Source organism: Sus scrofa, chromosome X (assembly GCF_054392235.1).
Source record: "Sus scrofa isolate SSC_HxYL_T2T_F1_AM1 chromosome X, Sscrofa_HxYL_maternal_Yorkshire_Landrace_v2.0, whole genome shotgun sequence".
NCBI lineage: Eukaryota > Metazoa > Chordata > Mammalia > Artiodactyla > Suidae > Sus > Sus scrofa.
Window position 1 is genome coordinate 82,895,389 of NC_139401.1, and position 24,996 is coordinate 82,920,384.

A 24,996-nucleotide genomic window follows, 5' to 3' on the forward strand; every position below is an offset into this window, starting at 1 on the left:
TAGTTGTGTTCATTCTCTCCTCTTCATGAGTCTTGTCAGCTTTGTCATTATTTTTTACCCCTTTAAAGAACCAGATCTTGGTTTTATTGTTTTTTTATATTTTTTGAATATTTTATTGATTTCATCATTGATTTTTATGATATCTTTCCTTACACTGACTTTAGGTTTTGTTAGTTATTTTCCTAATTCTTTTAGTTGGTAGGTTAAATTGTTGATTTGAGGTTTTTCTTCTTTTCCGAGGAAAGCCTATATCTCTATGGACTTTGCTTTAAGAACTCTTTTTGGCATCCAATAGATTTTTAAAGGTTGTGTTTTCACTTTCATTGTCTCAAGGTATATTTTAATTTCCCTTTGGCTTTCCTCATTGACCCATCTTTTTTAGTAGCATGTTTTGTTATTCTCCACATAGAGAGTATTTTTACATGTGGAGAATATACCATTCCTCAGTATTTTTCTATGTGGAGAAAATACCATTCCTCAGTATTTTTCTCATTTATTTTTCTGTTGTTGATTTCTAGCTTTATGCCATTGTAGTCAGAGAAGATGTTTGAAATTATTTCTTTATGCTTAAATTTGTTGAGGTTATTTTTGTGCCCATGCATGTAGTCAAACCTTGAGAATGTTTCATGTTCACTTGAAAATAATGCATATTTTTATTTTTTTTTTGTGTGTGTAGAGTCCTGAAAATATCAATTGTGCCTAACTTTTCTAATGTGTCATTTAGGTTTTCTGTTGCCGTATTTATTGATTTTTCTGTCTAGAGCATCTGTGCATTGGTTTCAGTAAGATTAAAGTCTCCTAATATTGTTGTATTCCCATCAATTTCTTCTTTTTTGTCTATTATTATGTTTTGTATATATCTGGGTGCTCCTATATTAAGGGTATATGTACTTACAAATGTCATATCTCTTCTTGAATTGATACTTTTATCATTAAATATTGTCCTTCTTGGCTTCATTGATGGCCTTTATTTTAAAGTATATTTTCTCATATGAGTATTGCAACTTCTGCTTCCCGTCTTTTCCATTTGCATGGAATGTCTTTTTCCATCCCCTCATTTTCACTGTGTATGTCTTTTGCCCTAATATGAGTTTCTTGTAGGTACCATATTGTAGGATCTTGTTTTTTATTCAGTCTGCCACTCTATGTCTTTTTATTGGAGCATTCAGTCCATTGACATTTGAGGTAACTATTAATATGTATTTATTGCCATGTTAAATCTTGTTTTCTAGTTGATTCTATGTTTCTCCTTTGTTCCTTTATTTTTTGGTTGGATGCTTTCCTTTTGTTTTATGCTTGCGCCCTCTTATTTTTAGCTTGTGTGAATGTATTTTTTTGCTTTTGATTTGGATTACCCATTTTTAAAGTATGTTAGCACCTCCCTATATATGCTCAATTTAGTCTAATAGTCATATAGGCCCAAACACATTCTAAAAAAAAAATCAATATTTTCTTACTCTCCTTCCCCACTTTTATGATTTTTAAGTCCATTTTGAACATCCTCATGTTTAGCCTTTTGCCAGTCCTTGTGTTTATCATCTCTTTTACAATGGCTATTATTATTATTATTATTTTCTTTTAGATCTGTGTTCTGGTTTATTTAAGTGATTACTTTCCAGTTATGATTTCTTTCATCCTATATCTTACCTCTTTCCTGTTTAGAGGAGCTCTTTCAATATTTCTTTTAGAGTGGGTTTTAATATTGCTGTATTCTTTTAGTTTGTGTTTGTTGGAGAAATTATTTCTCCTTCTATATTAAATGATATTCTTTCTGGGTAGAGTATTTAGGCTGTAAATCTCTCCCTTTTAGAACTTCAAATATATCTTGCCACTCTCTTCTGATCTGCACTGTTTCTATAGAAAAATTTGCCTTATGGGGTTTCCCTTGTAATCACCTCTTTTTTTTTTTTTCTTGTTGCCTTTAGAATCCTCTCCTTATCTTTAACTTTTTCTATTTTTATTATAATGTCTTGGTTTGGGTCTGTTTAGTTTCAACTTGTTTGGGGCTCTCTGTGCTTCCTGTATCTTAATTTCCTTTTCCTTTATATTTGGAAAGTTTTCAGCCATAATTTCTTGAAATATATTTTCCATCCCCTTTTCTTTTTCTTCACCTTCTAGAGTCCCTATTCTGTATAGATTGGCCTGTTTTGTATTATCCCATAGATCTTTTAAATTGCTTTATCTTTTTTTCCATTTGGTTTTCTGTCTGCTGACCTGATTTAGTGATTTCCATTATTCTATCTTCCAAGTTACTTATTCATTCCTCTGCATTATTCATTCTGCTCTTCAGTGTCTTTAACTCAGCTTGCATCTCTACAAATAAATTTTTTAACTTTTCTTGGCTTCTCCTTTTATTTCCTAGTTCCTTTCTATAGTAATCTGCATTACTATTCATATCTGCTCTTAATTCTTTCATATTAACTCTTAATTCCTTCAGTATTTTCACTATCTCCTTTTTGAACTTGGTGTCTGTTAGACTGCAGAGGTCTGTTTCATTGTTTGCTTCTTCAGGTGAATTCCTCTGTTCTTTTAACTGGGAATGGTTCTTGAGCTTCTTCATTTTGCTTATATTTTTTTTATTCTATGAGTTTTGGGAAAACAACTACTGTAGTCTTGGAGGGGTATTTAAATGTGTGAGTGCTCCTTGGAATTTTATGTGAGTTTACTTTTTTCTTTTCTTTTTTTTTTGGCATGAGGGCTCCTTTTGGTTTGGATGCGTGCTGTTTCTTTCCTCCGTGTGCACAGACTGTTATCCTCATGCTGGTATATGGCCTCTGTGTGCTTCCAGGGAGATGGAGACAATGGGCAGGGCTAGTAGACAGTGCCTGGTTGCTGGGCCCTTGAGAGCAGTGAGGACTCACAGGGAGGTGCCGCAGGCTGCTTCTGATTGCAGGGCCCTGGAAAGTGGCAGTGACCCCAAGGCAGCCATCGACATTTCTGTATGCATTGATCTAGAGCTTCTCTTATCATGATAAAGCAAAAACATACGACTTTCTAGCTTAACTACCTCTCCAGTAATTTATATTCTATTACTCAAGAATTTTTAACTCTTATTTTCTTAATAATTTTCTCTAATCCTAGCATCCATCTCTTGCTCAAGAAGGATTGCATTCCCAATTATCCGTCTTTAGTATAATTTTATTTTAGTAAGGATATTCTACTTTGTGTTATTTAAACCCTGATAGCTCTAGCCGAAACATGATCCTCTGTCTTCATGTAGCTTCCTTGAAAACATCATAAATTTGATTATGAAAACACGACCCAGTTTTCCCTGTATTTCTCATATATACCCAACATGAATTTCTGTGTTGATATCTCTATTACATGAGGTGAATATATTTTGATTGTTTCCTGATACCTTAGTTTTAACAATCATTATTCCCTATGTATGAAATTTTAAAGAATCTATTTAAAAAACATATTAAAATAGTTCAGTATATTGGCAGCATAAAAGATAAAGTTATTGTTTTATTTTACAATACTAGGAACAAATAAAAGTTGAAATTAAGACTAATACTCTGTATCAATGATAAAATATACATAAATGAAATTTTAACAAGGTAAAAATTTAACGAAGTGTATAAAATGTATATTCTAGGAACTACACATTTATAAGATATATCAAAAAAGACTAAAATAAATAGAATAATATGCCACATGTAATCATCAGGAGGCAAGAGGATGAGAAAGAGGAACAACTCACAGTACCAAAGTGCTGACCTCATTTCTTCTGTATGTTTTTGTTACATCTTTTTCTTGATGAGTTGACCCTTTTATCAACATACAATTTAATTATTTCTTTCTTATATTTTCTTTCAAAGTCAATTTTGTCTGACATATTAATGTCAAACAATGTAACCACTACTTTTTATGGAATATATTTTCTATCCTTTTATGTCTGTCTTGTATTTGTCTTTAATCCTATATGGAATCTCTTGTGCACAGCACATGGTTGGACTATTTTTTTTAATACATTCTGCAAACTCTCCATTTTAATTGGAAAGTTTAATCTAATTATTTACATTATTGATAAGGAAAAGCAAGTTTACTTCTCCCATTTTTATTGCCTATATGTCTTTTTTATTTTTGCTCAATCCCACTATACTTATTTATCTTTTGCTTATTTTTTTTGGTAATGTGACATTTAATATAATGTCATTTCCATTTTCTATGTATTTTTGGCTAATTTATTAGTGATTACCCTGAGAATTACAAGTCAAGTACATATTTTAATTAATATTATCTTAGATTCAATAATATGGAAAACTCTATTCTATACAGTACCAACCTTTTTATTTTGAAAAATTATATTTTTTATACATTTTGCACAAATTAACATAGGTTTATAAGTATTGTTTTATGTATTTTTGTTTTAACTCATTGAAATATTTTTTTCAGTTTTTATATTTATTTATATTTTGATATTAGTCATTTTAACAGATGTGAGGTGATATCTCATTGAGGTTTGCATTCATAGTTCCCTGATGATTAATAACATTGAGCACAGTTTCCTAGATTTATTACCATCCGTGTATCTTCTTTGTTTTAATAGCTATTTCCCCAATACAATATTTTTTCTAATGTACAGCATGGTGACCCAGTTACACAAACATGTACACATTCTTTTTTCTCACATTATCATGCTCCATCATAAGTGACTAGACATAGTTCCCATGCTACACAGCAGGATCTTATTGCTAATCCATTCTAAAGGCAATAGTTTGTATCTAGTAGCCCCAAGCTCTCCAACCACCTCACTCCCTCTCCCTCCCCCTTGGCAACCAGAAATCTATTCTCCAAGTCCATGATTTTCTTTTCTGTGGAAAGGTTCTTTTGTGCCTTATATTAGATTTCAGATATAAGTGCTATCATATGATATTTATCTTTCTCTTTCTGACTTACTTCACTCAGTATGAGTCTCTAGTTCCATCCATGTTGCTGAAAATGGCATTATTTTGTTCTTTTTTATGGCTAAGTAGTATTCCATGGTGTATATATACCAGATCTTCCTAATCCAATCATCTGTTGATAGACATTTGTGTTGTTTCCATGTCTTGGCTATTGTGAATAGAGCTGCAATGAACATGTGGGTGCATGCATTTTTTTTTTAAGGAAAGTTTTTTCCAGATATATACCCAAGAGTGGGATTGCTGGGTCATATGGTAGTTCTATGTATAGATTTCTAAGGTACCTCCATACTGACCTCCATGGTGGTTGTACCATCTTACATCAACATTGCAGGAAGGTTCCCTTTTCTCCACACCCCCTCCAGCATTTGCTATTTGTGGGCTTATTAATGATGGCCATTCTGACTGATGTGAGGTATTATCTCATGGCAGTTTTGATTTGCATTTCTCTAATAATCAGGAACGTTGAGCATTTTTTCATGTGCTTGTTGGCCGTCTGCACATCTTCCTTGCAAAATGTCTATTCAGGTCCTTTGCCCATTTTTCTATTGGGTTTTTGGCTTTTTTGCTGTTGAGTTGTATAAGCTGCTTGTATATTCTAGAGATTAAGCCCTTTTCAGTTGCATCATTTGAAACTATTTTCTCCCATTCTGTAAGTTGTCATTTTGTTTTCTTTTTGGTTTCTTTTGCTGTGCAAATCTTGTCAGTTTAATGAGGTCCCATTGGTTTATTTTTGCTCTTATTTCTGTTGCTTTGGGTAAATCTTATGGAAATATTTTTTAAAGAGCACTTATAAAATAAAACAATAATACCAACTGATAAAAAATAATGCTAATTTTGCATTTAACTATGCGGTTACATTTCTTGGTGTTCTTCATTTCTTTGTAAGGGTTGAGGTAATTTCTAATGACCTTTCATATTTGCTTATATAATGCCATTAAGCATTTCTCATTGGATTTATTCATCAGCAACAAACACCCTGAGATTTTTGTATACCTTGGGCTGTCTTATTTTTTTTCTTCCTTTTTTTTGTAAAATAATGGATATAAGATTCTTTGTTGACAGTTTCTTTTTTATCTTCTATTACCTTTGATTTGTCATCCTACTGCCTTCTCACCTCCGTGATTTCTAATAAGTAATCAGTCTTTATCTTTCTCTTCCTATAATTTGATTATAACTTGTCTCCCTGTGAATCTCAGAGTTTATCCTTCTTTAAGTTTGAGTTCTTGGATGTGTGGATTCCTATTTTTCATTAAATTTGGGAAATATATGCCATAATTTTCATATAATTCTGTGCCATCTCTCCTCTCTTCTATTTTTCTGGGGACTCTGTTTATGATTATGTTGTTATTCTTTATGGTACCCCACAATTCTCTTAGATTGTATTTTTGTTCATTCTTTTTCTCATATCCTCAGATTGGATGATCTCAATTAACCTATATTCAAGTTTGCTGATTCTTTCTTCTGGCTGCTCAAATCTACTATTGGACACCTCTTAAAAATTTTTCATTTCAGTTTTTTACTTATCAACTCTAGAATTTCTATTTAATTCCTTTATATAATTTCCTTTTCATTATTGATATATTTCTTGTAAGGAGACATCATTTTCCTACTTTTTCCTTAGTTATTCATCATGATTTTCCATTGCTCTTGAAGTATATTTAGGATAATTAATTAAAAATCTTAGTCTAGTAAGAATAAATGTCTAGGCTTTCTTGGGGGATAATTTATATTATCTTTTTTCTTATGAATAGCCCACATTTTCTCACTTCTTTGCATTCTTTGTAATATTTTTTGAATACTGGATATTTTTAATATAGCAATGTGGTAAGTCTAGCAATTCAATTCTCCTCTTCCCCAGGCTTTTTGTTGCTATTTCTTGTGGGTTGTAGTTGTTTATTTGGTGACTGTTCTAAGCTACTTTGGCAAAAGCTATATTCTTTGTCATTTTTTGTCACTAAAGTCTCAGTTCTATTTCTTTCATGGTCAGCCAGTCATTTGAATAAGTTTTCTTAAATCCTTGGAGCTAATACAACAATAATAGCAAATCTTTCCCATTCTTTATGGATTGACTGTTTTGGAGCTCTCCTTCAATCCTTACCCAAGCTGTTTGCAATTCCATCTTAGCATTTACTTTCTATTTGTTTGGTTCCTGAAAGTCAGCCAAAAGTGAAAGTTAGGGTCTTCTGAGATCTTTTATGATTATGTGTTCAGCAATTTGTACATGCATTCCCTTCTTGATTCAAAGGTGCCTATTACCATTTTAACAATATTGAGTCTCACAATCCATGAACATGGAATGCTTTTGCACTTTTGTGTTATTTTGTTCTTTTAAATAAGATGTCTTAGTTTTTAGTGTATAAATTTTGCATTGATTTTGCTAATTTCTAAATATTTTATCCCATTTGATATTGGCATTATTTCTTTTTCTTTTGTATTTTTATTGGTTTTTGACAATGTATAGAATTTCATTGTCTTTTTCTTTTTTATTTTTATTGGTTATTGACAATGTATAGAAATTCAACAGCTTTATAAATATATTAATCTTATACACTGTAAATTTGCTAAATTTATTCATTAGTTTTAATAGATTATCTTGTGGATTCCTTAGGAATTCTATAATAAGATCATAGCATGTATAAATGGTGACAATTTTACCACTTCCATTTCAATCAATAGACATTTTATTCTTTCATTGACTCATTCCACAGTTAGAAACTTTAGTACAATCTTAAATAAAAGTGTTGCGTATGAACTTCCCTGTCTTGTTATTGATATTAGTGCAGAAGTGATCAGCATTTTGCCATTAAGAATAACTGATGCCTTCAGACTTTTTCACATATATCCTTTTTCAGGTTAATAAATTTTCCTCCTATTTCTAGTTTGATGAATATGTTTATCATGGAATAAAATTTCATTTTGTCAAATTATTTCCATTCATGTTTTTCTTTTGTTCTATATCAAAGTAATTATGGATCTTTTTATTCTTTATTCTATCATTATGCTATATCACACTGATTGATTTTTGTATGTTGGATCAACTTTACTTTCCTGGGATAAATCCCTCTAGGTCATGTTGTATGACATTTTTATATGTTGACAGATTAAGTAAGCTCCTATTTTGTTTAGAATTTTTGCCATCTATCTTCATAAGATATTGTTTTGCATTTTTGTTTCTTCTTTTTTGATAATGTCTTTGGATTTGGTATCAGGTGATATTGATCTCATACATTCTTTGAGAAGTGTCCCTACCTCTTCTATTTCTGAAAAAAATTTGTGAAGAATTCATTACAGTTTTAATTTAAATATTTGGAAGAATTCATCAGTGAAGCTTTCTTAATGGGCTTTACTTCATGGAAGAAAAATTGTTGCTATCTCATGGTATTTATTGAATAAATCTATTCAGATTTTCTATTTCTTCTTGAGTCAGTGTTAGTAATTTAGTGTTTTCTTTCTGACAACATGTCCACTTCACCTAGGTTAGATAATTTGTCAGCATATGGATTTCTAATTAAATTCCCTTGTAATATACTTTATATTTGTTAGTTCAGTAGTATATCATCTTCCATTTATTACTTAATAATTACATTTTCATTTTCACTCCTGATTATCTAATGAAAGGACTTTTGATATTATTGTTATGTCAAAGAACCTACTTTCATTGATTATTTCTGTTGTTTTTCTATTCCTTTTTATTTCCATTTTAGTACTTATTATTTCTTTATGCATTATTTGGGTTTAGTTTACTTTGTTCTTCTAGTTTCTTAAGGTGGAAGATCAATTCATTGATGTGATATATTTCTTCTTTTTATGATGGTATCTATATTTTTTCTAAGCACTGCTTTAGCTGCATTCCCTTTATGATATTTGTGCCTTAATTTCATTAATTTCAAGTATTTTCTAATTTACCTTGTTATTTATTTTCTTGTTATTTTAAAGTGTATTTTCTAAGTTCCATATATTTGTAAAATTTCTACCTATTGACTGTTTTCTTTCTTCATGAAGGGAATATAATTTCTTTTTTTTTTTTTTTTGGCTTTTGTCTTTTGTCTTTTGTCTGTTGTTGTTGTTGTTGTTGTTGCTATTTCTTGGGCCGCTCCCGCAGCATATGGAGATTCCCAGGCTAGGGGTCCAATCGGAGCTGTAGCCACCGGCCTACGCCAGAGCCACAGCAACGCAGGATCCGAGCCGCGTCTGCAACCTACACCACAGCTCAGGGCAATGCCGGATCGTTAACCCACTGAGCAAGGGCAGGGACCGAACCCGCAACCTCATGGTTCCTAGTCGGATTCGTTAACCACTGCGCCACGACGGGAACTCCGGGAATATAATTTCTTATTTCTTTGCATGTCTTATTTTTTGTAGAAATTTACATAGTTTAAATAATATAAAGTGACAATTCTAGAAATCAGATTTCCCTTCTTACCAGGATTATTTAAAAATTGTGTTCTTATTAGTGTTTTGGAGTTTTTTATTGCTTGCTTCTTTTTGGTGACTTCCTACATTTACAGATACTAAGCATTCACTTCCTACTTTTATAGTTTCTAAAGACCAGGCAAAAATGAAGGTTTAAGGCCTTTTACACATTTTTCTGAGCACATACTCAGCCCTAGTCATGGAAATGGCTTTCTAGATTCCAAGGAATGTGTCAGAGCTTATCAAAGTCCTTAGGAATATCATAGTTTCCAGGTTTCTTTTTAAACTTTTTGTCAGTCTATTGTTTATTCCAACTCTTATCAAAATTTTAGACAGCTGCAATATTGAAAATTGCCTATAATTTTTCTGAAAAGTGCCCCTGGGGAATAGACTTTTTACTTTAGATTAGCTCCAAGTGAAGTTAAATTAAAAAATTGAGAGTGGGAGTTCCTGTCATGGCTCAGTGGTTAACAAATCTGACTAGGAACCATGAGGTTGCAGGTTCAATCCCTGGCCTCACTCAGTGGGTTAAAGATCTGGCATTGCCGTGAGCTGTCGTGTAGTTTGCAGATGCGGCTTGGATCCCGTGTTGCTGTGGCTGTTGTGTAGGCCAGCAGCTACAAGCCCTGATTTGACCTCTAGCCTGGGAACCCCCATATGCCATGGGTGCAGCCCTAGAAAAGGCAAAAAGACAAAAAAAAAAAAAAAAAAGAGAGTGTATTCTACCAAAGACCCACCAGACAGTTCAAATAATTAGAGTTTTCTCGTAGTAGACCTTAGATGAGCTCCTTCTGTGTTATATCCTCTCTGATTACTGTCAGGCTTTTGGTTTTCATCTTGATTGCAGGCTGACGATTTTCTTTTTTCTGTTTTTTTTTTTTTTTTTTTTTTTTGTCTAATTGCTATTTCTTGGGCTGCTTCCGCGGCATATGGAGGTTCCCAGGCTAGGGGTCTAATCGGAGCTATAGCCACCAGCCTACACCAGGGCCACAGCAACGCGGGATCCAAGCCGCGTCTGCAACCTACACCACAGCTCAGGGCAACGCCGGATCGTTAACCCACTGAGCAAGGGCAGGGACCGAACCCGCGACCTCATGGTTCCTAGTCGGATTCGTTAACCACTGCGCCACGACGGGAACTCCAGGCTGACGATTTTCAATATTACTGCAGATCTGGAAGAGAAGGGATGGAAATAGGGCTGGTTAGAACGATGTGAAGCTTACTATCTTAAGACTCAGATATTCACTCCTTGGATTATTGCAAGCTTTTAGTTAATTTTGAGTCCTAAAAAAGTTAATTTTGACCTCTTTTCCTCCATTGTTCTCATTGCTTTTACAAAAGAGCAGATCTTTGAAAATTCTTAATTTGCCATTTCATTTATATTCATTCATTTGAAATTTATTATATTACTTTTCTATGGTGACAAGTAAGCTCTTAATATATTTTCTTCTTTAGAGATATCCTTTTGACTTAGCTCTATATATTAAAAAGCTATTATTTGTTTAACAACTGTAGCTCCACTTTTACCATAAAACTATACTATTTGTGAAAGTCAAAATCTGGCCAGAATATGAACTCTTCAACAACATAGGTTTGAACTATATAGGTTCAAGTATATGTGGATTTTTCTCAAATACATTCTTCAGTACTATACAATCTGCAGTTTGTTGAATTCACCAATGCAGAATTGTGGATATGAAGGGCTTACTGTAAATTTATACATGGATTTTTGACTGCCTGGAAGGTTTGGTGACCTATTCTCCACATTGTTCAAGTATCAAATGTACCCTATTTTACATTATATTAATGATAATGAATTTTTCTCTTAGTTTAACTCCCCTGGTTTTGATTCCCTTCTTAATATATCATGTGTATGGCAGCCTTCATAGAAAAATGAAACCCCAAAAGCAGTAATGCCTACATTCTTACATATTAGGTGGAACAAAAAGTAGTAATTATAAAAAAAAGTAGCCAAAATATATGGGGATATATGCTCACTAAAATAAACTTATGTTTCATAGAATCAGTGTTCATACCATTCCATACTGGAATTAACCCAAATTTACATCAATGGTATAAAGGATAAATTTCTTTTGAGATGTTAAAACTACAAAGTTTTTAAATGAGATGGTATTTGGTATTTAAATGACAAAAAAAGTATTTCTACATAAAAAATATAAATATCACAATCATAATTTGGCCAAATGATTTCAGATATAAAAGAGTACTATTCTAGTATGATTCTACTTCTATACATTTTATAAACATGAAAACATCTCTTGTTTGTTTCAAAATTTAATGAAGAAATAACACAATATCAGAACAACTTTCTCCAAAAAGAGAGAGGGAACACTTCCAAAAGTATGCCATTAATCAAAAAAACTTGATACATAAGCTGAAAAGAATATTAAAATAAAAAACATTTAGACTATTGTCTCGCAAACTCCTAAATAAAGTATTAACACAGTGAATCCAGCATTATGCAAAAATGTAAAAGTAATAATATATTAGACCTATGCTGAGCTTTTCTATATTATTGGAAATTTAATTTATAGTTAGGAAATCAATAAAATTCACTATATTTACAGAGTAAAGGTAAAAAAAAATGATTATCTCAATATGTACAGAAAACACTTGCTATTTAATAACAATCCATGATAAAAAATCTTAAACAGAATTCAATGCTACTTCTACTTTTAAATATATCTATAATAAAGCCACACTTATCATATTTAATGGTACAATATTAATTTTTTATATAAAAGAAGTCTATCTAGAGACTAAATTACTTAGATTATCTACCAGGGGACTCAAACCATCTTCAGGCTCCATATTTAACCAGAATAATTCAGAGGACTCAGAAAACCTGCTATATTCAGATTTATAATTTATTACAGTGAATATATATACATTGAAATCAGAAAAGTGAAAAGGCACATGAGGCAAAATCCAATAGTAACCAAGAACTAGATTACAGGAATCCCCTGTCAGTGGAGTTACACAGGGAGGCACTTAATTCTCTAAACAATGATATCTGAAGTGTATGAAATGTTGCCAAAATGTGGTGGCTCACCTAAGTCTTGGGTTCCCATGTTTTTAATGGGGATCAGTCAATTGGGTGTGTAGCACCCACATAGCTGACCTCAGCAACTCATAATCAAACTCTGCAGAGAGCAGTACAAGCATTCACTATAAATAACATTGTTATCATAAATTTATCTTGACTAACCAGTACAGCATGGCTGAAAGCCTCAGGCATACAAAAAGACTCATTGGCAGAACAGTGCAAGGACTCAGAAGTTATCTCCCAGGAGCCAGCAAAGAGTCAATCTTTAAAATAGACTTTTCTTTGGAATCTGCAGGGTTTGAGTAACCCAGGCCTACTGAATTAACTGATTAACTATTTCCTTCCTCTATATTTATAACTTAAAGTTTTAATATACATTTTATTTTTATTAAAATTTATCATATTTTTATACAATGTGGTTACAGTGGCTTCTCAGTTGTACCTTCCAATCTGGGTTAAAATCATTGAACACCAATGCACTCCTTAACAGAAAAAATAAAAGGGCAAATATTCTCATGTTCCTTCTGATATTGTCATTGTAGTGACCAAAAATTTAGTAGAATCATTCTTCTGAAATGTGTCACAGGCTTTTACTTAATCATGGAGCAAACCAAAAGTTTTTGTTTCTTCATCTACATAATTAATTAGTTTGAAGTAATAGTTTTATCTTCTTCCTTTTTTTTTCATGTTTGAGAGCCACACTTGTGGCATATGGAAGTTCCCAGGCTAGAGGTCTAATTGGAGCTGAAGCTGTCAGCCTATGCCACAGGTCACAGCAACATGGGATCTGAGCTCTGTCTGCAATTACACCACAGGTCATACAACACCAGATCCTTAGCCCACTGAGTGAGTCCAGGTATTGAACTGACATTCTCACAGATACTAGTCAGGTTTGTTATGCTGAGCCATGACAGGTACTCCAGTTTTATCTTATTGATTCAAGATATATCTCCAGAGATTTAATCAGTTAAGACTTCAATGTTATAGTTGAATGGAATCTCTTGAGGCAATGTAAATATATCCAAATATTTGTCCCTAAAATACTTTATTTGTAATATTTTTTCAACTTGAATTACCTCTCTGTGCCTCTTCATTTCTCAATTGCAGATGACAATAAGAATCTTCCCAAAGTTGTTTTGTGAATTAAATGATATACATTTATAATGCTTAACTTAGTGCTCGGCACATAGAAAGTCCTCAAGACAGTCTATTTTTTAGCCAGAAACATATTCAAGATTTTGCAGCATAAGTCACTGAATATACCAGATACAACCACTTGAAATCTATTTAAAATCATTTGGTTAAACACATTCTGAAAAGATGGCAATCAAAAATAACTCAATTTAAGGGAGTTCCCATCATGTCTCAGTGGAAACAAATCTGACTAGTATCCAAGAGGATGCAGGTTCAATCCCTGACCTCACTCAGAAGGTTAAGGATTTGGCATTGCTGTGAGTTGTGGTGTAGGTTGCAGACATGGCTTGGATCCCACATTGCTGTGTCTGTTGTGTAGGCTAGCAGCCATAGCTCCAATTAGACCCCTAGCCTGGGAACTTCCATGTGTCATGGGTGTACCCTAAAAAGCCAAAAAAAAAAAAAAAAACCTTCAATTTCAAACAATTTGGAATTCAGTGTTAACACGAATATTTATGTGTATTAATGTGTTCACAATTAGTTAAACTTAGTGTGGCTATTTAAAGCCTAGCAGGAATACTTCCATTTTATATACATAAAATAAGGCATTTCACACCAAATATATGTTATGGCATCATCTTATTTCCCAGATGTAAAAAACGATGAATAAATTACAGAGAAACTAATATGCACTTAAGATAGTCTAAAAATTCTGATTTTTAAGGAAAAAATTAAAAAAGACAACCTACAGAATGGGAGAAAATATTTTCAAAATTTGCAACCTACAAAGATTTAATCTCTAAAAATATGCAAACAACTCATACAACTCAACAGCTTAAAACACACTACTCAGTCGAAAAATGGGCGGTAGTCGTAAATAGACATTTTGCCAAAGAAGACAGACAGATGCCTAGTAGACACATTAAAAAATGCTCAACATCATTAATATTAGAGAAATGCATATTAAAACTAAAGTGAGGTACCACCTCACACCAATTCCTCAGAAAACTAAAAATAGGATCACCATATGATCCTGCAGTCCCATTCCTGGGCATATCTCTGGACAAAATTATAAGTCAAAAAGATACATGCCCCACCCCTGTGTTCATTGCAGAATTATTCACAATAGCCAAGCCATAGAAACAACCTAAATGTCCATCAACAGGTGAATGTATAAAGATGTAGTGTATATATGTGCAATGCAATACTACTCAGCCATAAAAAAAATTGATGTAATGCCAGTTGTAGCAATGTGGATGAAACTAGAGATTCTCATAGTAACTGAAGTGATTCAGAAGGAGAAAGACAAATACTATATGATATCATTTATATGTAGAATCTAAAATATGGCAAAGATGAACCTATCTACAAATCAGAAACAGACCTAAGGACATACAAAACAGACTTGTGGTTGTCAAGGGAGACAGGGGAGGGAAAGTGATGGTCTGGGAATTTGTGGTTAGTAGATGAAAACTGTTATATTTAGAAACAATAAACAACAAGTTTCTACTGTATAGCACAGGGAACTATACTCAGTCTCCTGGGATAGAGTATGATGGAAAGGAATATTTTTAAAATGAGGATTTTTATATATAGATATATAGATATGGATATATAACTGAGTTACTTTGGTGTACTGCAGAAATTGGTACCACATTGTAAATTTACTATACTACAATAAAAACTTCAATAAATTCTAATATATGAACTTCATGTATAACAATGTGCATTTTGTTAGATAAATTCTAGGAATAGCAATTGGCAGCCATAGAGTATAGATTTATTCGTGTTAGCAGAATGGCTCAACACTGTTGTGTGATAATAAGGTCAAATGACTTTATTCCAAAGATATAAAGATAGATCTTAACAAACAGGGAGGGAGAAAGTGTAAACCTGTAACTGAACATAAAATGCAGTGATTTAGTACTATAGCCAGATGCTAAATGTTACAATCACTATTGAATTAAGTCCAGCAATGAATAATTTCAAATGTCCATTTATCATAGGTTGTATAATTGTGAATACAAGAATCATGAATTATCCTAATGTTTATCTTTTCTCAATTTAAATCATTATTCAACTAGTTAAGTAGTGATTTCAGGGGTAAGATTTTCTACTATCATGATTTGCCTCATAGATAAAAGTAATTGGAACTTCAAAAGTTGAATTGTTGAAAACAAATTTTGCTCTTTGTATTTTTTAATCTTTAGTATCTTTCATTCCTATGTAGAAATCCATCAATTGTAGAACACAGGATATTTACAGAGGCTGTCCTATTTTACTATTGTGAATACTCATGAATTTTCCTTTTTTCATCCACCTCATCTGATTTTGCATATCTGTATATATATATCTGTATATATATATGTATGTATGTATGTATATATGTCATCTACTCTCTCTATATATATGTTTTGCATATTATATATGTGTGTGTGTGTGTGTGTGTGTGTGTGTGTGTGTGTGTGTATATCTCATCTGCAACTAACATGTTATATCAGCCTGGCATTCTAAAGAGTACCAGAGACAAGCCACAATAACATTTAAAATCTTAGGTAATTAAGCAAAAAGGTATTCAAAATTGAAACTAAGGTAAAAGGGGTTAATAGATGATTATGGCATTGTTTTGGAAATGCTGGAGACCATCTGTATTGTGATTGTCCCAGGTGATTTTTCGATATACATATTCCTAGGTTTTGCCCCAGGCTTACTACATCTGCATCTCTGGGATCTTAGATTAGGAAAGAGCATTTTAAAAAGCTTAAGAGACTTAAACATATATTATATATTGAGAATGACTGGATTATGTTTATTAATCTAGATAAATATGTGGGAAAATTATTTTCATCAAAAGATTAATATCTTCCTCATGTTATAGATATACTATACTAATAACATCCTCTGACATGAATATTACTTTAGATTTAGTCCTTTAAAATATGTTATCTCATTTTCATATTAATTTTGATATTTAGATACTGATTCAATCAAAGAGGAAACAGAGACTTAGGAAAAATACACAATTTATACAGAGCTACATAGATAACACAGTAGAGCTTGGAACTGAGTTAGGTTTATTCTGATCTAAGTATTTTGCTTTTTCATTGTAACTGCCTCTGCTCTTGGACAGATTTTGTCAAAAGAAATAATGCTTCAAATAAGAAAATACTTTATTTGGAGTGTTAAGAATTGCAATTCAGGGGCAGCAATTCAATAACAACTCAAATATACTTCCAGGGAAATAGAAAATGATGGAGGTTTATAAAGGCAACATACAAATACATTCCAGAAAAGTTCCATGAGTTATTTTTACCAAACTATACTTGGTACCAGCAAGCATTCAGGCACTTGTTGGTAGCAGAGATTGGTTGCCAAGCTGTGGTTTCTAGGGAGTAAAGAAAATAAGTTCCAGGTGGTCTCAGGCTGGCCAGGCCGAAAGTTTATATTGCATCCAGATACATATTTGTACAAATTCTGCTTTCATAATGGCTTCTTGCCTCTGTTTTAGATCCCTTTGACATAACTGACTCCATTTTGTTGTTCACAGTCCACATTTCCCTTTTTGATTGAGATCTTTCCTTGGATAACCCTAATATCAATCATCATATGAGATTAGCAATCATCTGTCAATATTATAATAGATAGAAGAGTCCCTTGGGGCCTAGAAGGCTCATTCTTTATGTGCTATTTCCCATGAAGGTCAAAAAAGGAATGATCATGACCATAAGGGAACAGTCACATTTGAACAACAAGGGGGTTTCCAGGAAGTAGAATTTAAACATTGTCCATACCTGAAATGGGGATGGATTCTCTCCACACTTCATTTGTGGTGTGAATTACAAGACATATCTGAATTATTCAAACCTCTGAGCAACCATAATCTTAATATTATGAGTAACTGAGAAACAGGGAAAAATACAGAGCATAAAAAACAAAAAAAGAAATAAACAAAATTACATTATTTATATATTATTACAAATATATATTATTACAACTTTAATCTGGATTGCAATAGGACACCAAATACAGAAGGCAGACAATTAAATAAGACTTCTAGATGTCAGGGTAGAAGCATCTTTTGCAGTTTAAAATGTGTCTGATGATATCATTTAGAGTTTAGGTAAATTTTTTGAGTGGCTCATATAGCAACAGGCACAAAGTTTTTCTATGCATAAGCTGTTACGATGATTTTTCTAAAGTTTATATCAAGTTGTGCAAGAGTATATATACTTTTATAAAAAAAAAAGGCAGTTTTACTTCTCAATGATTCCAAGTCAAAAGGGTGGGAGAAAAACTGGAAACATTAGTTTGAAGATTCATGGGCAGATATTGGAGGAAAATAGAATTCAGAATCTAATCCAGTTTATGAGTAAACATCAGAAACTGAAAGAAAAATGATAGCACTAGCATCTGAAACCCACAAAATGTATTACTGAAACATATTTTTCTTTCTAAAACCACCCTCATTTCTACCAATTATAGCAAAATCAAAAGTCTAGTGTCAGCAACTTTGGCCTCATTATTTACATAAGTGTAACAAAAATAGTGACTGATCATGTAGGTTCTTTGAAATTTGCTTTGCTGAATCTTTTAATAAGGAATCTCAGATCAAAATTTTAGAGGTCTCTAGAGACCAAGAAAAATAAACAAAGGACTAACCATCAGATTTTATCTGCGATATTTATAGACTTGAAAGAATTCTTCTCTTCTTGAAGTACACAAAATATTTTGAGTTTCCTTTACCTGCCAGGAAATGACTTACTTTATTCAGCTGTTTAAGCTACTGGGAATCCTGTAAGCAAGGTACCAGACTGTTTTTCCAAGGGTCTTTATTATTTCATAAAGTCAATCTTAGTTCTTTTTTTTTTTTTTGCATTTTTCAAGATTTATTTTTTAATTGAGGTAACTTTTGTATACATTACATAAGTTTTGTGTGTACAAACTTATACTTTCACTTAAAAAATTTTTTTTCTCTGTACAGCATAGGGACCAAGTTATACATACATGTATACACATTTTTTCCTCTCATTGTTGTGTTGTAATGTTAAATATATAGACATAGTTCTCTGGTACACAGCAGGATCTCACTGTAAATCCATTCCAAGAGCAATAGTTTGCATCCAATAACCCCACGCTCCCGATCACTGGAGCAATCTTAGTTCTTAAAGCTGTCTGTTTACATTTGAGTCAAAGTGTATCTTTCTCAAATAAGACACTCCAGTCAAAGTCTTGGTAATGTAACCAATATTTCCAAATGCAACCTGTTATAAGGAGGACAGATTATTATCAAAATTATGCAAACTATATTGCCATGAATGTAAGAATGCTCACTGAGAGTTTCTGAATTCTGGAGGGATCAGGCAGGGAGAAAATATAAATGTTTTATCTTTGTTTACAAATATTTACTTTATCAAATCTCTTCAAGTTATATATAGCTTAGACAACAGGGATCCTTAAATCTGGAAGAGCAAACTGTAAAAGAACTATCAGTGTTTAAAACAAAAATCATAAAAATTATAAACATCCTCATTAATTCATTAAGTCCCTTGTAATTAATTTTTTTATTGATTTTTTGTTAGCACTTTTATGCAGCCATCAATTTCTTCATTACAGTTGTATACATTCTTAAGTGCAATGGTATGATCTAAAAATTCATCAGAAATGTATACTTTAGAATGAGTGTTAGAATACAGTTCATAAATATCTCTGAAGATAAAACATATGTATCAATATCAGAGTAAAACAAAAATTCTGTAAATAACAAGAGACTTAAAATGCTTATAACTGAAGATCTGATAATTTGTTATAGTAGAATTGAACAGGAAATTAGGCTATTTCTATGATGAACAACAATTTAAGGTAATAATTAGAAGTATGATTGATACCATTATACTAGGATGATCTGATTCTTAAAAAAATCATGCAATTTTAGAGCACATAGTATTAACATTTACCCATGAAATATAGCCTAATAAACTTTATTATATTTTATTTGACAATGTTTCCTATGTAATTTAATATTCCAAATAAGCCTAATTAATACTCTCTTTTTATAAAGAGAGTCAATTTTTGAGGTATTTAATGGGCCTCTGAAATATCTCATATCTCAATGTTTATTCTGTCAAAGAGACATCATATGAATCTGACTTTGAGAAGTTTGTAAAAAGTATCAATAATATTTTAAAACAGTTAAATAAGATCATAGTTCACTGTGAAGCAATGCTTAGTTACTCATTTAATCAAAATGACAATTAGATACTTCACAGGTGACTACAGAATGTTATATCATCCTGAGGAAAACTTAGCTCCTTTAATATAAAAAGGACTAGGTTTACTTAATAAAAGACCCAATAAAGATAACATAAAACATGTGATTATTTTGGTAAGAAACAAGAACTTTTTTCCTAGGTCAATTGTTTAAAGATTAAAAAATCTCTATAATCTCTCATTATCAAGAACAAAACAATAGGGGAACAAAAAGTTGTTCTTTTAACAGAAGGAAAACCAAATTCCAGTATTTTATCATTTACTTTTTTATATTAAAACCCCTTAAATTTATTCCAATTTTATGCAGTCCTTATCACACATAAAATTCCTTTATAAAGATTAATTTTTTCATGAATCTTCTTTTACTGAAAGCACAATTCTATGTTCCTTGTATACAGAGATGTTTTATTTATTTAGTAGTTTTAATCACCCACATTAGAATTTTTAACCCATATAAACCTTTAATTTCTAGTGAAAACAAAAATGTAAGCAATTTTCAACATTTTTTTGCATTAGTATTTTGTAGATATGCAAACTTACAAATACTTTTTTAATTTCTACAGAAATGTGCTTTCTCATAGAAAATTTCTCAGCATGACAACAAATATGTTTATTGAGTCCCAAATAGCTTTAATATTTCAGCTAAAGGAAAGCCTGTGTTTAGTAATTAGTGTTTCCATATTTTATCTTTTTCAGGAGTGATCTAGATATTTGAGAAATTACTTATGAGGTACATTAATTTAGCAAAACTCTCAGGGTTTAAGTTATGAGAGAGATTTGGAAAACTATTTAAATAGAAATATCAGGAGTTCCCAAAGTGGCTCAGTAGAAATGAATCTGACTAGCATCCATGAGGATGTGGGTTCAATCCCTGGCCTCACTCAGTGGGTTAAGGATCTGGCATTGCCATGAGCTGTGATGCACATCAGAGATGTGGCTTGGATCTGGCATTGCTGTGGCATTAGGCCAGTACTTCCAGCTCCAATTTGACCCCTAGCCTGGGAACCTCCATATGCTGTGGGTGTGGCCCTAAAAAGACCAAAATAAATAAATAAATAAATAAATCATTCCTAAAAAGTTTGCCTAAATCTCTATCTCATTTAAATTATTTATTTTTTCTTAACAATATTTAGGTTAATTACAAAAATTTTAGTAGATGTTAGACAACATAAATTATCATCCTGATATTTTCCTGATTGACTCGTTTTGTAATACAGCTAACATAAGTTTATTTGACTTTTGGTAAACCTAGGTAGAACAAAAATATTATACTTAATGTTGATAACTCTAAAAACATGTCTGTATTATTTAAACCAACAAAATCAAACTAGCTTTTTTATTTACTAAAGATTAATCCTAGATCATTTGAACTTGAAAATCAATTATATTGATTTACATTATATTTCTGAGAATTTATATAAGCATTTACTTTTCTTTAAGCCAATTAAATAGAGCTTTTTTACAAATTAATTTTGGCAATACCATCCAGATATAGAAAATTACCATATCTATAATGCACATACATATAGATAGACACAGAGAGAGATCTAATAGTTTTCATTTTAAAACTTTAGGCATAAATCAAAAATACAAAAATACAATACAAAAATCACTAGTTTATAAGTATCTGTTGGAATAAATTAAGTCTATTCACTTGGATGGCTGTAGTCTTTTATTATTTGTGGAAATCTTTAAATATCTCTATTTCCCTTTGGCAAGAAATTTTAAGGAGGCTGTTATTATTTGAGTTCAGGCAAGAAAGTCCTTTTAGCAGTTTGTGTTTTAAAAGTCCTCTTTTCAGTTTATTTTTAGTTTTAAAAAATTGAGATGGTATAGATAAGTGTTCCCTGAAGACCAGATAGTACATTTTCATCTCAAAAGCACAGGGAGAGAAATGCAAGCTTCTCCTAGCAGGACTTTTGTGCCTTTAAGATCAGAATTTTTTTTTTCAAAATGGGAATAATAATCATAGCCATTTTCATCAAGCCATTGGATGCATTGTTGAAAATGTATTTAAGAAGTAGAATGAGGAATACATTTGTGGTTATTTATAGGCAACTTTTGCATCTGGATAGGAATTATAACAAGGAAGTTCTGCAATAGAAGGGTAGAGAGGAGGAATGGAAAATACAGGTAGCAGAGAAGCTGAGAGAAGCAATGCAGGTACAATGTTGGCAGCAGTGGAAGATAGAGATAGGGGAATAGTAGGGGAACATTTGGTAGTTTCTCCAAGTTTAGTCAGCCTCTAAGACAATTTAGCATTAGCATTAGATAATTTGGAGTTAGTATCCTGGAGGGAAACAATTTGGAATCACTAACTTGTTTTGAGACCTCAAAATGCCAATTGATATGAGCTCATTCAGGCTATTTTGTCTTACATATTTTTTTTCTAATTGACAACACAGATAAACTAATTTATAAGTTTCAAATGAGCCCCAAGTCAGCCAATTTAACTGTAAATCATCCTCACCCCCAGAAATCATAATTCACTTAAACAAATACAGGGTGAGGACCCATAGTTCTTATGCATAATACAAGCAGGAGTTCTGGAGTTATCCTTAGAGCATGAACTTCACATTTTTCCAGGAGTAATTACTCACCATATCAAAATAGGAAATGAAGTCCTAAAAACAGAAGCCAACCTAGAGGACATCATAGTAAATGCTCTACTAATGTGGGAGGTTTGGGAATAGGAGGACCTACCACCATGAACTGGAATCACCAAAGGGATAATAGAACACAATGAATTCTTGTAGTAACTTACTCAAATATGTGACAGTGCTGAGGGGTTGGAGAAGGTTGCTCTGTGTCCCACTAGTTTGACACCACATAATGTCAGCCAAAAAAATGCAGAAAACTGCAAATAAGAAAAATATTTTAAGATCTTAAGAATTGTATTTGGGAGACACCGATTCAAATAACAACTCATGTGCTCCCCAAGGCAATTAGACAACAGACAAAAACATTCCAGAGAAGTTACACAGGTTATTTTGGCAGAACTACAATTGGAGCCAGCAAGTATTAAATCACTTGTTGGCAGCAGATTGGCTGCTTAAGCTGTCGTTCCTAGGGAGTAAGGAAAATAATTTCCAGGTGGCTTCAGGCTGGTCAGGTCAAAAATTTATATTGCTTTCAGATGTGGATGTGTCTAAGTTCCACTTCCAAAATCGCTTCCTTGCTCCATTTTAGGCCCTTGTGACATAAATGACTTCATGTTGTTCATAGTCCAGTTTGTATACCAAGACAACACCATCTCTGACAAAATAAATACAATTTGAGGGTTGATCAAAGGCCTCCATTTCCAATTCACCCATCCTCACACCTGAAATACCTACATTATGTACTCATTAGAGGTTATGAAATAATAAAGTATTCTTGCTAAAAATAAAACATTACCTAGGAAAGCATTTCCATTAGAGTAACATTATCCATTATTAATTTATCTAAATATATTGTCTACTAAAAAAATCCACAACCTGAAAGTTGAGAGTTACATATTGTTTGGAGTGAAATTAGGACTTAAGCCTAGGGGATAGCATCTCAGGTACTGCCAAGAAACCACTCTGAGGTGGTGAGGGAGGAGCTAGGATACATAGGAGTTTTTGCAAGAAAAGGCAGGATGCAGGAACAAAAGAGGACTGGACTCACTGAAATAATTTCTTTGATATGCACATCAGCTATAGGGGCCAGTATCTGGAATTTTCACAGCCTGCAGGACTCTGGTTCTTACCCCTGAAGGTGACTGAATTTACAGATGACCATGATATTCTTTGTCCTTAATTATAGACTGGGCTAAAATACCACCAATGGAGGAAAAGGGGAAGCATCAGGACATGATAAAGGTGAGGGGGAGGTGTATGCAGCATACACATTTTACAAAAGTCTGCTGCTGATCTCATAAATGTTGCTACCAGTCACAGGGTGCAAACATCACCATAAAGGATTTAAGTGTTTTTCTAGATATGAGGATATGCAAGAATATTCTCCTGAAAATATCTTGACAGTATGTGTTATGGCAGATACCCAGCAGCCCTGCACTGCAGCCTATCAGCTCTGGCAACAGCCCCGTGGCTGTAGTGTATCAGCTCCGGCAGCTCTGTGGCTGCAGTGGATCAGCTCTTTTACCCTGCTTACCCTGCGAGAAACCAAGCAAGCACTTGGAGAGTTGGAGAACTCAGGTTTATTACGCCGGCGGGCTCAGAGAAGATCCATCTCCAGAGTCTGAGCCCGGAAGAAGGGTTTCACAAGGCTTTTATGGGCTATGTCTTCCGGGTCCATGCTTGGCTAGTTGGACCGGAGTGACGTCAGGCAAGGTAGTAGATGTGGAAACAAATTTACAGAAGCAGATGTGTGGGGGAGGGGTGGTTGGGACAGTTGGCTGGACTTTGCTTAGTCATCATGGCCGGGGTCTCTCCTTTCTACATTTTTATTGGGACATTTTCTCCTACATATGATGAAAAGGCCAGTCGAGTGAAAATCCCCCTCGTCTGGACTCGGAAGAGGCGACACCCCAAATCACTCACGAGAAGCGGTCTTGATGCAAACAGCAAGAGGATTTTTATTCCAAGCGCGCTGGGGCCCACAGTCGTACACCATGCAGGGGTAGAGGACTGCGGCCCCCAGTGCGGAGTCAGGACAGTTTTTATGGGATTCACAATAAAGCCTGGGGTTCACAACAAAGCCCGCGCTTCACAAACCAATCATTTCAAAATATCACAAACCAATCATTTTAAAACTTCGCGAGCCCGTGCTTCGCGGACCAATTAGTTTTAAATTGTTCTGGAGTTATGTGTTTGGGCTTGTTCCTGGGTGGGGGAGACATATTGTCGCCAAGATATGTTTACCAGGATTTTCAACATTTTATGGTGCAGCGGATCTTACTGGGGTCGGTTTAGCGATTAACTTCTCCTCCTTTTATCTTATGCAAGCAGCTTTACAGAAGCCAAACAAGCAGTTAGGAACCCTTTTCCCTGTTATCTCAAGCAGTTTCAAGGAGTTTCATGCCTAGAGGCACGTACTCAGGGGCCTGTTTTTCCCCTTCCACATAGTTTTGTACAGAAAGCAAGCCCTAAAACAGCAAGAAGTATGATCTTTTACCTATAGGGAACAGGGTCTGGAATTTGAGGGCATTTAGAGCTTCTTATTAACTTCCTGGGTTCTGGGAGGGTCAGGTAGCATTTTCATCCTTTCAATGAAGGCCTGTTC

General features: G+C 33.2%; 1 long non-coding RNA gene across 1 annotated transcript; it reads right to left on the minus strand.

Annotated features, from left to right (window-relative positions):
• Positions 1 to 18,382: 18,382 nt before the first annotated feature.
• On the minus strand, positions 18,383 to 24,068 carry LOC110257780 (uncharacterized). Its single transcript, XR_002340751.2, has 3 exons — positions 23,926 to 24,068; positions 22,556 to 22,648; positions 18,383 to 18,785 (listed from the first exon to the last, which is right to left on the minus strand). It is a non-coding gene; the product is annotated as an uncharacterized LOC110257780 (long non-coding RNA).
• Between the last annotated feature and the right edge of the window lie 928 nt (positions 24,069 to 24,996).